Consider the following 16,068-nt stretch of genomic DNA (forward strand, 5'->3'; position numbering starts at 1 on the left):
GTGAAGAGTTGGAATGGCACATCTGTAGGTTCTTGGTTTACCTGCGATCCTAGTTTATTGAGGCACTAATGTATGTGATTACCTTGCTTATTGCGAACGCAGTGAGCATTTACTATGAGACCCAGCAGATCATGTCTGTCTGTGTGTCACACTGTAACACCACCCGCCCGCCACCAGAGGGCGCAGCTGTATCACACACAAAAACACACATGCACGCACACACGCACGCACACACAAAAAAAACTTAAAATGAAAAAAACGAACTTAAAAAAACGAACTTAAAAAAACTAACTTAAAAAAACTAACTTAAAAAAATCTTTAAAAAAATCTTAAAAAATTAAAAAAAACTAAAAAAACAACCTTAACCCTTAGAAGATGAAAGACGCCAATTGGCGTCTTCATCAGAATTCCGTAAATGATCAATGACGCCAATTGGCGTCTTCACAGTTTTTGATGAATCTAAACATATTAATATGCTCCGAAGCGCTGTTTAAATTCCTGAGCTTATATTCCAACTACATTACCCAGAAAACCCGTGTCACGTGACACACGTGTACGTGTTGCCATTGGAAGCTGGTCCCACCCCCTGTAAACAGTGGGGGCAGAGGGAGTCTTCATAGTTTTCATTGTTTTGCCTGTTTGCCGTCTCGCCCGAGCGATTTTCTAGCAGAAAAAGTTGAAAGCAGTACTATTTATTTGAGCGAGTTTTGTGGTAGTAGTATTGATCCATACGCGTCCCAGTCGCCTTCTCCAGGCGGAGTAGCCCTGGTCCAGTGCTTACAGCGAGACTCGCTGCTCCCTCCCTCCTTTTTTCATTGTCTCCCCATCGTCGTCCGATGAGCTATACCGGGAAACCATTGAAGAAGACGATCAACCCGGAATGTTTTGAGGTAATCTTATTGTAGAAAATGCCCTTCTATAGTGATCAGAAATCATAAGATGATCGCTACAAATAGATGCTTGGATAATTACTACTACTAGTCAGATCATGACGCCAGAATGACTCACCACGATGGCCCCCAGCCACGGTGCTGGCTAATGGTGTTGGTCGGTGCATTGGTGCTGGCTAAGGGCTGGAGGGGGGGGTTGGTGTCGATCGGTTGGTTGGTGCAGTACAAATGTATCGTAGCAGGCATGCACGCATGGCAGTACAAGTATTTTATATTGTAGCGTGCCTTATAGGCGATCTGATCTTTAGAGTAATGTTCGCTCCTTTTATTTACTGTCTACAAAGACGGAGAACAAACATGCATCGTTTACTGAAGCAACGCGTGGTTATGATGACGTTGCTACAAGGATCGGAGGGGGGACGGGGAGTGAAGCTAACAGTAGCGTATTATATAAGATCTGTATGACGTTTCATTGACGTCTGAGCTTGCATGATAATTGCATTCATTGTATATTGTATACAATCATGATTGTACATTGTTTAGTGTGTCTCCGTGTGATGATGATGATGACGATGATGTCAGATAGCCTACGTCCCCCCCCCCCCCCCCCCCCCAACTGGCTATTGGCCGGGCTGACTACAGCTAAATGTTTATTTTTATATATTTAGAACTGGCATCGGAGGAGGAGGAGGAGGATGATGATGATGATGATGATGATGAAGACGAAGAGTCAAGACTGCGATGGAGTTCTCCGACACTGAACCGGATGCATTCATTCATTTCAGTTGTTGTTTTTTTTTAAATTTAGCCTACACACACACACACACCGTCAAGAACAACTGGAATGCAGTGGTTTGGGGACACTGGGGAGTTTGGGGACAACTGTTTTGTATGTAGGCCTATTTATTTTCTGTAATATTTATTATAATTGTATTATGTTAGTAGTCATAAAAAATAAAAGACAAGCTTTTACAATGAGTTAGACCTGTCATGGCTATTTTGTTCACTAGTCTGAGGTTTATGGTTTGACTAAGCGAGTTTCAACTGTGATTTACTCTGTAACGGTAGATGGTAAGAACCCAATTTTTTTGTTATAATACAGTATACATTCAAGTCTATATTTTGATACATATCATGGGCACAAAGTCATATCAAAACAATGTCCTTGGATGAGTTTTTTATCAAAACTGTTTCTTCACAACAGGTTTTTGGGATACATGCATGAATAGACACGGTACTGGTAAGACTATGTAAACATGGTATATATCAAAATGTGCGTTAGAATGTCTAATTTTACCCCAAAAAAGAATTGAGTTTATATGATGTTCCATTTCAGAGCTAGGGGGACTTTTAGCTGGATAGGTCAGATTGATCATGACTGACCATGCTATTTATAGATGGCAAAATATCTACAGTGGTACATGTGAGAAACTTTTTATTTTATTTTAATTGAACTAGACAACTCACCCTTTAAAATTAGATATTGCATGGCTATGTACGCCCAGCAGAAAAAAAGTTATTTAGAAAATAAAACTTCAACCGGTCATAACTTTTTTTGTTGTCCTAGAAACACTACCCAGTGTAAATGCAGGCTCTTTTAAATGGCTTCCAACACCACAACTAAACATTTTATCAACTCAGTTCATTTTTTTCCTGGAAGCAGACAAGCCAAGCTTTCTCTGAAGGTCTTTCGTTGTCACACATTCACAACAGAGAATTTTCAATAAATCATTCAAAAACGCCATTCTGCCATAGAGAAGTCTAAAAACTATATAGAAATCCATGAAACTCTCAAAGAGTTAAAGTACGTAATTTATTCTAATTGTTATTGCAATTTACGAGCTGCGTTCGCTTCCCGCGTTCGCGCGTCTTACTTGTTGTATGCCACTCTGGATAAGAGCATCCGTCTGCTAAATGCCTATAGAGAGTATGCACATGCATGATTTTCCCATCAGGACACGCCCCCTCATCTAGACTGAGTGGCAAAACATTGAGCAGCATGGGGTGTTGCAGTTTGGAAGCGCTCGTTGGAAATCACTCAACCGTCCTGCGTACCACCTGTTTCTAAATGTCACATAATGCAGGAGGCAGTAAAATGTTGTGTTATTGAAAACAAGCACTTCCAAAGTCTGACACTTAATCAAATGCAGGGCATTTCTTGACAGAAAGTAGCTCATAATGTTTCTATGGTTGATTTTTATGAAACAAAAACTTTGCAGGTCTAGAAAGAGGATAATTCAATCTTTTCGTACAGCTGCTGTTGGTGAGTTTAACATTGTTTAATGCAAACAGACAGGACTTTTCTGTTTGGATGAATGGGCTGTCAAGGCCAGAAAGTAGTTCCCGCATAACTTACAGGTACGATGATGTCATGTGCATGTCCTCTATTGACCTATAGCTAAGCCCATCCCAAAACTGCTGTGGTCCAATCACAGCGAAGCATAACATGGGTTAGACAAACCTCCACTAATAGTTTTCCTATATGATAAAACACTGTTTTAAAAAAGAAATGCCACGCACATATTTTTCCAGTGCATATGGCAGGCCTTGTTGATGGATTTGGAAGAGATTTTGAATGTCTGGTTCCAAAAATGAACCAGTATTAAATGTGTAAAATCCATGATATTTACACACACACACACACTATATACAGTAGGTCCATGTGTTCCTACTGTTGATAGTAATCAATGAGCTAATAATGGATATAAATGTATGTAGTCAAAGAGCACAGTACATAAACAGTATTAACAGTAGTATTAACATAGTGAAAGTGTAACAATGTATCTCCAGTAGCATGCATATCAACCGTGAATGAATAATGATAATGAGATGAAGGGTGCAGACTAGTCATTGGTTAGACCAGTCATTAGTCCTACAACTACAACCTATCTCAAACCCTCACCCTAAACCTAACCTCCCACGGGGCAGCACACCTAAACCTAACCTTAACCCATGTCTAACCAATGACTAGTCTAAACTAAGTATGCACCCCGAGAGCATGCACCCCGAGATGAATACAACAATAGTAGTTAAAAACATGTGTACAGTCAGTGAGTACTCCAAGACAGGGCATCTTTTTATGTTTTTATATTGACTCCCATTTTTTTTGTCTACAATTGCACTCTGAGAAAGGTTGCTTCTCTGAATTCTTCAGCTTTGAATTAATGATTGAAGTCTGATGGTGTTGCATTTGGCTTTGGTGGTGTTGCATTTGGCTTTGACAGTGTTTCAGGACATAGGCCTAGTTTGTTTTTACAGCGCGTGTGCGTGCGTGCGGGCGGGCGTGCGGGCGTGCGGGCGTGCGTGCGTGTGTGTGTGTGTGTGTGTGCATTTCCGTGGCCACAGTAAATCAGCCTGTACTGTATATCTCTCCTGTTATGACTTCAGTTTATGGGCAGACTTTACAACTGAGGATGGCTGACGGGATGATGTGTGGGTGGGCGGGCAGGTGGGCTTGTGGGTCACCGATTTTAGTGTTCACATACGTGTTACATGTTCATTCCTCTGTATGTTTATGTGTGAGTGTTTGAGCCTGAATAATAATAAACTGATGACCAAGGCATTTCATCAAAAGTTGCTGCGGCTGGAAGGACACTTCTTTGCTATCTGCGTTGGTCTTTCCTCTAAACTTTCATTTTCCTGCTCTACTCCTTGATCTGTTAGTGGTCCTTTGTTTCTATAGCAACAGCAGTCATTGCTCTTACTGTAACAACTGGACCATAAGGACGTTTCATTTTGAAGGTGAACAAAGGTTGTGTTTGAGTTATTTTGATCATAGATGGCTCCTCTAAGTTCTATATCATCAATTATCTACCTCTGCATGCAATGTTACAGAAGATCATTGTGCTTGACAATAGTTTAGAACAACACGACACACTTCAGGTGTCTCTTATCGGTAAACAACTACAGCCCATAAAGTAGAACTATAGCTCTGGATGACACTGTAACTTCCCAGAGACTTGAAGTGAGACTGCACTATAGTGATGCCAGCTGGGTTGACTGATGCTGCTGAGCCCACTGACAGAAGGAAGGCTCACTGCCCGCTGAACACCAGTTAGAAATCAGAGATCACATAGATCACCAACACAATGTAGGTGTGGTCCATTGAGCCATAATAATCCAGGAGTAAGTCCCATGTGCATGTAGTGTACAGCATATGCATGCATTGGGGGGAGGGGGGGGGCATTTAATTAAAATGATCAAATGTACCATCATCAGAATACTGAAGTTTATTACAGTCAGGGTATAGTTGATATTTTTGGTTAAAACATCAGAAGAATACTGCTGGTGATAGATCTCTGATATCATCAGTATATGCTCATATATAGGCATATCTGTTGGATTGGCGGTTCTGGACAACTTCCAAGTTCCTATCCAACCGACTTGACACCGGGCACCACTCTCCCTCATCGGGCAAGGGCCTACTCGGGAGAGATTGTACCCGTATGTCTGCGTCCATTATGCTCACATGCCCATCGGTTGGATCGGCGGTTATCTGGACAACCGCTTCCCACGACCGACTCGCTGCCGAGCACTGCACCGGTCGGACAGTTTAGGTGATAATGTGAACTTACAGACTGACAAAGATTCTGTATATTTAAGATTGATGCCTTTATTCAAGGTGAAAAATATACCTCGAGTCTTGTCTCTCATCAAAGTATCGATGTACTATGTTGTCTTTACTGTACTGGAACACTAAACCTAAATAATGTCCGCAGCATGTGTGCTCAAGCAAATACATAAATAAATAAAGGCCCTGAGTCAAATAGTGGTGAGTTAGAAACTCAGAAAAGCTTTAAATCTAACGCTAGCCAAACACACAGCCAGAACACATGGTAACGTGCTCTTAATAAACAACGAGGGAGCCAAGACATAAACACACAAAACAACACATCTTTACAAACTGGCAGAGGGAAGGAGCCGAGTTTTATATGCAGCATGTATAAGTAAGTAAGTATAAGTATAGTGGCAACGGGCGAGAAGATTGGCAAGGAACTGCAGGGCTGATGAGCAGTGGGAACATGTGTGTGTGTATAGGGACTATAGGGGTGTAACAATATTGATTAATATTGAGAGAGACGGTGAGAGAGAGAGAGAGAGACAATAACGGAAATTTAATTTGAAAATGAAGTCATGAAATTGCATCGATCCCGTCCCCCTCCGTTCTCCTATTTTCATTTCTTACTGTCAATCACTTATCGTTGCTGTCGGGTAGAAACCTGGGATTTTCAAAACTGTTACTTTCAGGTCCTCTGACCTGTCCTCTGACCAGCTTCTCCTGGTGGTGCCAAAAACCCTGCTGTTGACAACATCAGCTAGCAAGTTGCAACCCAATGCTAATGTAAGTAGCATTATGACTTGATCGATCATAAGCACTATAAAAGACCAATTGCATCTATGGCAATGGTGCTACGTGTGGTATTTATTAATTGCCGTAAATCTACGGCAATGGCATTACATTTGTTAATACCTTTAATTGTTTCAAAAACAAAAGTTGGAGATACAAGGTTTCCGCCCGACTGCATCGTTATGATGACCCTGAAGTGACCTGGCGGGGAAACAATGATCTCATTGGGAGGACTTAACGATTCCAGCGGACTCATTGCCTAGTCGTGCAGTCTCCTGAGGAATGTTTTTGAGCCCTTGCAATAAGGGAAGGCAAAGATATTGCAAGAAAAAGAAAATCTAGAAATTCACAGATATAAGTCTTTCCTCCCATCACATCCCCTCAGGGATTGCGTAATCCCTTTAATAGAGATAAAATGTGAAATTCCGTTTCATTAAGTCTGAGGAGTCTCCATGTTAGATAAAAAGACTGGAATAAATATGAGGTTATGATGAGTACTTTATGGTGGCCCAATCAGTTAGTGTGCTGCTGACCTGGGTTCAGTTCACAATTAACAGTATCCACACTCTTAACAGTACTCTGTTCACTCTTTCCACTGCATCTGTAAAACCCAGATTGTTGATTTAACTGTTTAATTTCATCAGGTATCTATAGATGAAGGTCGGTGCAACCGAAACATCGTATTTGCTGCATTAAATTGTTGCCGTAAGTCAAGACGGTGTGCAGGATTTATTTTCTTGTCTTTCCTTTCCTTTCCCATCCCATCCTGTCCACAGTGCTGGAGAATGGACAGACATGACCAACTTTCCAACCAGGTTCCAGTGGTACCAGAGAGCCGAATAAAAGTGCAGTGGTGGAAAAGGTATATACTCAATTGTTTTGTTTAAGTAAAAGTATCAATACTGCAATGTAGAACTACTCTGTTACAAGTAAAGGTCCGGAATCCAAAATGTACAAAAAGTACAAAAGTATTGGCACAAAAATGTACTTAAAGTCAGACGTGTGATGTCAGTGGGCCCCGACAGGCTGATCAGCGAGTGCCCCCGACAGCAACGTGTGTGTGCTAGCAGCAGCCACCACCAGGCTCCGCCAAACTTTGTTCAACTCAACAGTCATTGCATCTCTGTAATTGAGTGGTGTAAACCACTCCTACGACTGGCTTTGTTAGTTTACGTGTCTGTCTGTCTGTCTGTCTGTTCGTACCAAAAAATGAGCATGGTTGCTACGGTCACCCAGTTCACCCGGGTGTGATTTCATTACGTCAGACATTACGTCAGACCACAGCTGATCAGGCTATATAAGACCTTACACCACTTTATTTTATTTTACGGGTGGGCGGCCGGGTGCCCCCCTGCCTCTGGGCCCCCACGCAGTCGCGTTGTCTGCATCACGCTAGTAACGCTCCTGCTTAAAGTATAGCATACCAAAAGTAGAAAGTTCTCACTATGCAGAATGTCGCATTTCAAGTTTTACAATGTATAGCGATCTACAAGCCCACAATGTGTGGCATCATAACACATTGTGGGCTTGTAGGTCTGCTATTTTCACATGGCCAAAATGTATAGGGCGGAAGTGGTTAATGTATATTTTTGTTCTAATAATCAAAGTAACTAGTAACTAAAGTATTCAAATAAATGTAGTGGAGTAAAAGTACAATATTTTCCTCTGATATGTAGTTGAGTAGAAGTAAAAGTATTGGAAGTTGGAAATACTCAAGTAAAGTACAAATACCTCAAAATTGTACTTAAGTACAGTACTTAAGTAAATGTACTTTCCACCTGTAAAAGTGTACGTGCGGTGCATGCGTGTGAGACTTTTACCAGTACTCACAAGTGCCAACTTTAAGGCTCTTAGAAGTTTGTTTACCAACGGTCCTTCCTCTACAATCTCTTACCTCGCATGCCTCCCCTCTGATCGGACTATCTGTCCCCTGGCAGCTTAGCAGTTTAATAATTTATTACCATTTATTCGTTTACTCCAGCCCTTCCCTGGCTTTCCTTCGCCCTCTTATTTTCCTCCTTCCATCTATCTTTTTTTTCTCTATCTCAGTGCAGGACAGGTTAAACAGTCAAGATAGACAGTGTCGGGCTTTTAAAACTTTTATTATGCATGTCCCCTATATGTCCACCCCTATAGTACAAAACAAATATGTGCCTTGTGCAGTTGCTGTCTTGCTGATTCTCAGAGCATATTTTTCAATGCACCCAAATATTACTCTTGTTTTACCATTGATAGTTCATAGTGGTTGTCTTGAAAGGGTTAGTTCAGATTTTTGGACTTAATGGCAAGTATTTTAACAGATTTAAGCCAAAAACAAATTCTGAACTAACACAGGAATATAAGACACTGTAATGTTACTATGGGAAGCCACTGGGAGCATAAGACATGGAAAGGTAGACGCCTCTTCTGGCTCTGGGGGCGAATGCTCTCAAGTGAGCGCAAGCTTCCGCGTTGGTGCCAAGGAACGTAATGAAAGGAAGGGACGTGAGTCACGTGACTGGACACCGCCATGACGCTCATTTCCATATAACTATATATGGGCGCACTTCTGCCCTCAGTCCGGCGTCTACCTTTCTATGTGACTGGGAGGATTCCATTGTGTTTTAGGGGGTCGTCGCACACACACACACACACACACACACACGGATGTAATGTATCCAATATAGCGCCATCCATGGCAGCTGTGGTAACTATAACTGCACTGCATTTGTTCACCGAAACAAATTCCTAACATGTTTTACATGTATGGCAATAAAGGATTCAGATTCTGGGACACACTTGTGCGCGCGTGTGCGTGTGCACACAGGCTAATTAAGCAGAAATTCATTAGCAGTTATAGTTTGGAATGTACTGTCTAAATTTATGCATTTATTTTATTTTTTTAATCTCCCTCTGCCAGTTCTCATTCACTCTGTTCCTTTCTAAATTAATTTTATCCATCAAATGTCCTCTCTCATTCAATCACGCAGGCATGCACCTACGTGCACACACATGCACGCACGCACACAGAGATATAGCCATAAAAGGAGTGCTGGATAATTAGCTTAAATAGCGAACGGTCAGTAAAACAGATGCGATTTTATCGGCCATGTTTTATTGAGATTGTAAAATGTCTTTTCTCTCTTCCACCCCTTCTGTCCATCCTGGATATTCACTCATTTGATTGTCAGATGTCCCTTTTCTTACCCCCCCCCCCCCCCCCCCCCCCCCCCCCACACACACACACACACACACACACACACGAGACAAAGAAATGCAAATGATGTCCTAAAAAGTAATCTACATTTCTGCATAATATGGGGATGTATTATAATAATGGATCTGCAAATCGCATCATTCCCTTTAGTCTGCGTGTATGGGGCGCGTGTAATAACGTATTACATGCATACGTTTATCATTTGCATTTAAATCAAACAAATCATACCTACAGCATGTGTATTGTGATTAGACTCAACCTCGCCCTTGACCCTTGGCTCCTCATCTCTCAGTGATGGGCAACCTTTGATGCCATTTATTCTTTCTCCGCCTCCATCTCAACAGCATGCATATGGATTTTATAAATAACCAATTGAAAAGTATTGAGAAGAGCTATTTAACCAAAGCAAAGCATTATAAAGAGCTTCTGTTTATATAGCCTATAATTGAGGAAAGTCGGACAGCTACTGGTTGACAGAGCCCCCCCCCAGCAAATCTCTCCCCAGGTGCGTAATAGTGTCTCAGATGGAAGACCATAGGGCAGGACATTAAAGTTAAGGATTGGAGCTTTAACACGGGCAGTTTTACCTTCTCTCTATTCCTCTCTCTCGCTCTCTCTCTCCCCCCCCCCTCCACCTTTTCATCTCTGCTGTCACTTGCCATCCCCTCTCTGATCTCTTGCTCTCCTTATTTAGTGCCTCCGTGACCCCCCTCCGTCTCTCCACATGGTTCCATCTGTTCGCCATTCTCCCTCTCCCCCCCACGCCATTCTATCTGTCCGCTGCCTCCTCTCTTCCTCTCATCTCTGCCTTCCACCCTCTCCATCTCCTAACCCCCAGCTCCTCCTCTCTGTCCAATCTCTCCTTCTACTCGTCCATCTCTTTCCCTTCTCCCATCTGTCCATTCCTTCCCCCATTCTCTCCCTTCGTCACCGATCCACCCACCCGCCCCACCCCTCCCCCTCCCCCTCTCCCATCCTCCCCACCCCTCCCCCTCCCCTCCTCCCATCTTCCAGCAGTGATCATTGGAAACAAAGCTACTCCTCAACTCCTTTCTCTCTCTCTCCTCATTGTACTACACGCAGCAAAATCCACGCTGTTAATTGCCCACTTAAACCCTGAGTGAAGGCTTTAGATTCAATCAATGTTTTCTTCTGTGAAGCTTTCGAAAGGGTCAACAAGTTGGGAAAACAAAATGTCCAATGAAAATACTACAAATACTATTTACATTGTTTGAACTAATACGTGCATCTATAGCCCTGATAAATCAGGTAATAAGAATGCAGCCTGGCTCCAGCAAAATTTCTCAAAGGGCCTGAAAATGAAGGCTTAAGCCTAACTAAACCTGAGATGAAAAAAAAAAGAAAGATCGCCAGTGGGCAACACCAGTGGCTCAAATTCGTTCATAAAACATGCTAAGTTATGCACAAAATATGCTAAAATCCTACTATAAATGTGCCACGTCTGAGTGCGTGTGTGTGTGTGTGTGTGTACGGTTGTAATGCACGTAACTCGCGTTCCACACCCCCTAATCAGCCTAAATCCCCTCACCTGTGCAATTTCCAGCCTCTGCCTCAGCCAATTGATTGCCATGGCAACCCCACACCTGACAATTGATTAGCCTACTTAACCAGTCCACTCTTCACAGTCAGTCAGTTTGCCCTCTTCAGACACAGGCAGATACAGAGATCTCCATTTGAGACACAGTCTCCCCCCCCCCCCCCCCCCCCCCCCCCCCCCCGACGTTCTCGCTGCCTGTGTAATTTATATTCCGTCACAGCAGCAGAATTGGCAGATATATATAAACCCAAAACATGTTCATCTGGCTTATATTCGTGCTTGCAGCAAACACACAAAGCCACATGTTAGAACATTTGGCAGTGCTCAAAATTTTTTCTTAAATAACACTGTGAAACAAAATGAGTTTTTAGAAGTCTGCATCTGCATCCAGAATCAGCTGAGTTACTGTATAACAGGTGTATCTCCGGGCTATGGTCGATGCCTACACCCCTGCCCGACCACTTCGGTCTGCCACCTCGGGGCGACTGATTGCCTCGTCACTCAAGGGTCCTTCTGGCCGATCCACACGGTCACGACTCTTTTCTGTTCTGGCCCCACAGTGGTGGAATGAACTCCCCACTGATGTTAGGACAGCAGAGTCACTGCCCATATTTCGCCGCAGGTTGAAAACCCACCTCTTCAGGAAACACTACCCTTCCTCTCTGCCTGACCTACTTGTTGTTAACTAGTTGTACGAACGCTTGTTTTCTATTGTTGTATTGTTTATTGGATCTTGTTTAGTCGATACACTTAATTGTTTTAGCTCATGCTCATTTGATTTAGCTATTTTGTCTCATCTGGTTAAGGAAATAGGTAGCTGATATATTGCACTTTTACCTTAGCGCTAGGTATACTCTTGGTTGCTTGTTTTTGCAGAAAATGCACTAAAAACTTCTGGTGATTAGTAGTTTTTGTTCCCTACCTATGTTGAATACACTTATTGTAAGTCGCTTTGGATAAAAGCGTCTGCTAAATGACTGTAATGTAATGTAATGTGTAAGGTAAACCCAGTGGAAACGTGTATTACAATATCGGTATTGGTCGATTTGACCATGCAAACTATCGGTAATCGGGTACATCAGGGTAAATAAAAGTATGTCGTGCATCCCCATACAAATGTAGGCAAATGGACCCATATGGGTCCAAATTGCCACCTGTTATTTTCCAGTGTTGCCCCCCCCTCCCCCTCGCCTGCCAGTAATACTGCTGGCAGCATCAGTTTAAAGAGGCAGAGCGGTGATCACTGGAACAGTTTAGGTTTTATTGTCCAGTGGAATTAATGTGGTCGATACGGGGTCGGCATGGAGACCGAGCTGATAGCTGCAAGTCAGGACCCAATCCAAATCAATAACACTCTAAACTTTATTGCTCCTATAAAAGCGTGAGCGCGTGCACACACACACACACACACACACACACACACACACACACACACACACACATGCGCGCGCACGCACACGCGCGCACAAACACAGACATGGCACGGTGCACGTGCACGCACGCACGCACGTGAACATGAACATTGTAAAATGTCTTTTCTCTCTTCCACCCCTTCTGTCCATCCTGGATATTCACTCATTTTTTTACATTTGATTGTCAGATGTCTCTTTTCTTACCCCACACACACACACACACACACACACACACACACACACACACACAGACATGGCACGGCGCACATGCACGCACGCGTGCACAAACTGCACATGGACATGAACATACAGTTGCTTGAACACATGCAGACATACAGATGGATCCTTGCACAGCACCACCAAGAATAGGAACGCTAGGGTTCATGTGATTTAAACACGTTTGAGAATCACTGCTTTACAGACACGAGTGTGCAGACCTGTTGATTCATCTGCCTGTGGCACAAACCTATAGGAAGACGGACTCCATGCAGCTGTATACCTTTTTACCAGCTGTTATGCAATAGCAAGCTGAGTCTATAATCGATGTGCAAGCTAGTCCAGTAGTCCTCTAGTCCTGCATGTAGTCCAGCTGGTTTTCTCATTGGCTGATGTATGTGCGCACCCCAAATATGTCCGCTGTCCGGCGGAAATGATTGACTCAGAACACATTCAACACAATAGTTCCGCCTTAGAGAATTTTGGTTCCTACCTAAACTACTGCGCTGAAACTTATATATAGCGGACCCCCGCAAATAATAATAATGCAGCTGGTAATTAATTGATTTAATCAATTTGGGCTTGTTTAGATGTGGCTTTGTCAAGCGTCTATATGAACACAATTGGCCCGTGTTCAGGGGATGTAAGCTGTAGCCTGGCTAATAAGCCAGACTAATATCACACACTATGTAAGCTGGACGAGGAGGGTGACATTAGTCACTGCACATACTCCTACGGGCTGGGGCGTCACCTTTCAGCTGGGAGTGTTGGGCGGGAGAAGTAGGACGGAGGCTCTACTGTACGTCCTCCCATTGGGGGCTCCTCATTGACATGTAGTAGGGTACAACAGCTGTGACAACAGCAATGTGTACAAAAAAGATGTAGTAATTATAAAACCCACAGGAAAAACCCAACTACTTTGAACCTGGCATATTCGGGCATGTTATACAAGTAATTTTCAAAAATTGCATATCTACAAGCTTGCAATATGTTGCGTTGTGTTGTACATTGACTATAGTCAGTATTTTTGCACATGCATTCATTTATGAATATTACATTTTTTTACAAGGTTTCCGCCTGACAACGACGGTGTACCGGAAGCATGAGTGCGTGCATGCCTGTGCTCAGTCAGGCGTGCACATGTTTTTTGGTGTCAGCAGCATGGCATAACATCTGCCCCGGGGCAGAGATCTCCGGAACAACAGGAAGAGCACCGTACGGCCCACAGGAGGCATGCAGGGGGAGGAGAGAGATCTAAAACCATGAGTGAGAGAGATAGAGGCGAGGCGATGTAAACACTTGGATTGGATCGAAGATTCCTTTTAAACCCATTCAGGACGGGAACCCCTTTTCGTGTTTTAAAGCATCATGTTCAACTTTAGCTGTTGAAGAATAGCAGATCTACAAGCTCATAGCGTGGGCTAAGAGCTTGTATACTCTTCTATTTTTGCTTCTGAGGGGGGGGGGTCCTTGGAACAACATATTTTCAGATGGGGGTCGGCGGCCAATTAACATATATTTTTGGGGGTCCTTGACATGAAAATGTTTGAGAACGACTGACTGAAACATATAGGTTTTTCAGAAAACTGTCAGGATGTAGAATCGTCCTCAGGTTTAAATGGGCTAAACACTGCTGCTCAGTTGGCACTGGCACCACTATGGCTTCATTCTACCTGGAGAACAATTCCACCTCTCAATCAAGCTCTCCATCTACCCACATCCCCTCTGCCAGTGTGTCTCTGCCTCTGCGAATTGCTCTTTCTCCATGATGTCCTCTTTTTAACGTTTCTTTTCCTCCTTGAGTCTGGCACAGAAGTCCCCCTCCCTCGTTTGGTTTTTACAGCCCTGTCTTTAACTGCATTGTTGAGTAATCTTCAGTGTACTTGTGTGCTGTATATGCCATTCGGTGGCATGTTTATATAGATGAGGAGGAGGAGAGTGGGCAGTAAACTCCCCTTTTTATATTTGTGTTTTATGATTAAGACGCAGGTTATGGAAGCTGAGAACGAGACAGTGTATGAGACAGACGGTATGAGGGACAGACTCTAAGAAAGCAGGGAGGGAGACAGTGTTGGTAGGGAATAGGATGACAGTGTAGGAGAGATAATGTAGGGGAGACTGAGGGTATAGGAAAGCTGAGAAGGGAACAATATATAAAGTGTGTAATTTGCCATATAATACAGTCAGATCATAAAGGTGAATAAATCTTTGCTCAGCAAAGCCTAAAGCACAGCTCAGCATTCATCCATTGGCAACCGTAACTGCTGTGCGTGCGTGTGTGTGTGTGTGTGTGCGTGCGCTCGCGTGCGTGCGCGTGTGTTCCTTTCGTGTGCGTTCATTCTATAATCGTGGCATTGCATGACTCAACTTCATATATGCATACTTTTAGATCATAGGATGCATGCATGTGTATGCATGTCCATGCATGTACCTTTATCTGTGCACATGTGTACTGCATGTGTTCAAGCATGCATATGTGTGAGAGACACACAGAGTTGCGAGAGTGTGAGTGTGTACAGTACAGTACTTGCATGCCTTATCAGAGCTGTTGATTGATGTTCTGAGTGCATGTCAGGGTGATGCATGACTAGACACCTCTCTGTTATGACAGCTAGCAATGAAAAACCACTTCTGGTCTAGCACCTGCTATTGACATTGTCCTTCCTGGCCATCCATTCTTGTGTCAAGCAGCACATTAGTCACTCTGAACACACACACAGTGTGAGGCATGGTGGCCCGCTCAGGAGGAATATCAGGGAATATCAGGAACCTGTTTAGCGGCTAATGCTTAAAGACACTGACTAATATGGCTAGGTGCGTGCGTGCGTGCGTGCGTGCGTGCGTGCGTGCGTGCGTGCCAATGTCAGTGGCTAGGTGATGAAGACTCTGGGGGAAGGGTATTGACCCTGATTCAACCCATGTTGGTTTGATTAATGTTTATAGCGCTTACTCTGGCCTTGCACCTTATAAGTCGCTCGTGACTGCTTAATGCCTGAGCGGCGGTCATCGCCACATTGGTTTGTGGTGGACATTTTTGTCAAAATTCCATTTTTGCAACGGACATGCAAAATGAGCAGACAATAAAATGGACAGAAAGTTTCAGAAACACAAAGAGATGACAGATCTGTAACTCTTGAGTTATGGGGGTTCTTGCAAATACAAAGTTTGAGAACCACTAGTACTAGTGGACTCATAGTGTTTGTAGTAAAGTGGTGAGTGTGTGTTAACTGTTAAGTCCACATACATTTGTTTGCAAGGGTGATTTAGCTTGCAGGTACATCTGTGTCCATGTGAGTGTTTGTGTAAATATGTGGCTTGGTCGGTGAAATTGCTGAATTTGTACAGTACGTTAAACACCAGATGCTAAGGCTCTTTCGATATGGACCGGTAAAATGTGAAACTGATGAAACGGTTAATAAATTACTAAGTTTTTGAGTTAATGATGCCAA

General features: G+C 43.2%; 1 long non-coding RNA gene across 1 annotated transcript in view; it reads left to right on the top strand.

Moving 5' to 3' along the window:
• LOC306939197 overlaps window positions 1-16,068 on the top strand; it is a 77,999-nt gene that overhangs the window by 17,908 nt on the left and 44,023 nt on the right. The window contains exon 4 of the long non-coding RNA XR_013791850.1: window positions 7,014-7,099. This is a non-coding gene — a long non-coding RNA (uncharacterized lncRNA). The remainder of the gene's footprint in view (window positions 1-7,013; window positions 7,100-16,068) is intronic.

This window comes from Electrona antarctica (genome assembly GCF_951216825.1).
Source record: "Electrona antarctica genome assembly, chromosome: 16".
In the NCBI taxonomy this organism is placed as follows: domain Eukaryota; kingdom Metazoa; phylum Chordata; class Actinopteri; order Myctophiformes; family Myctophidae; genus Electrona; species Electrona antarctica.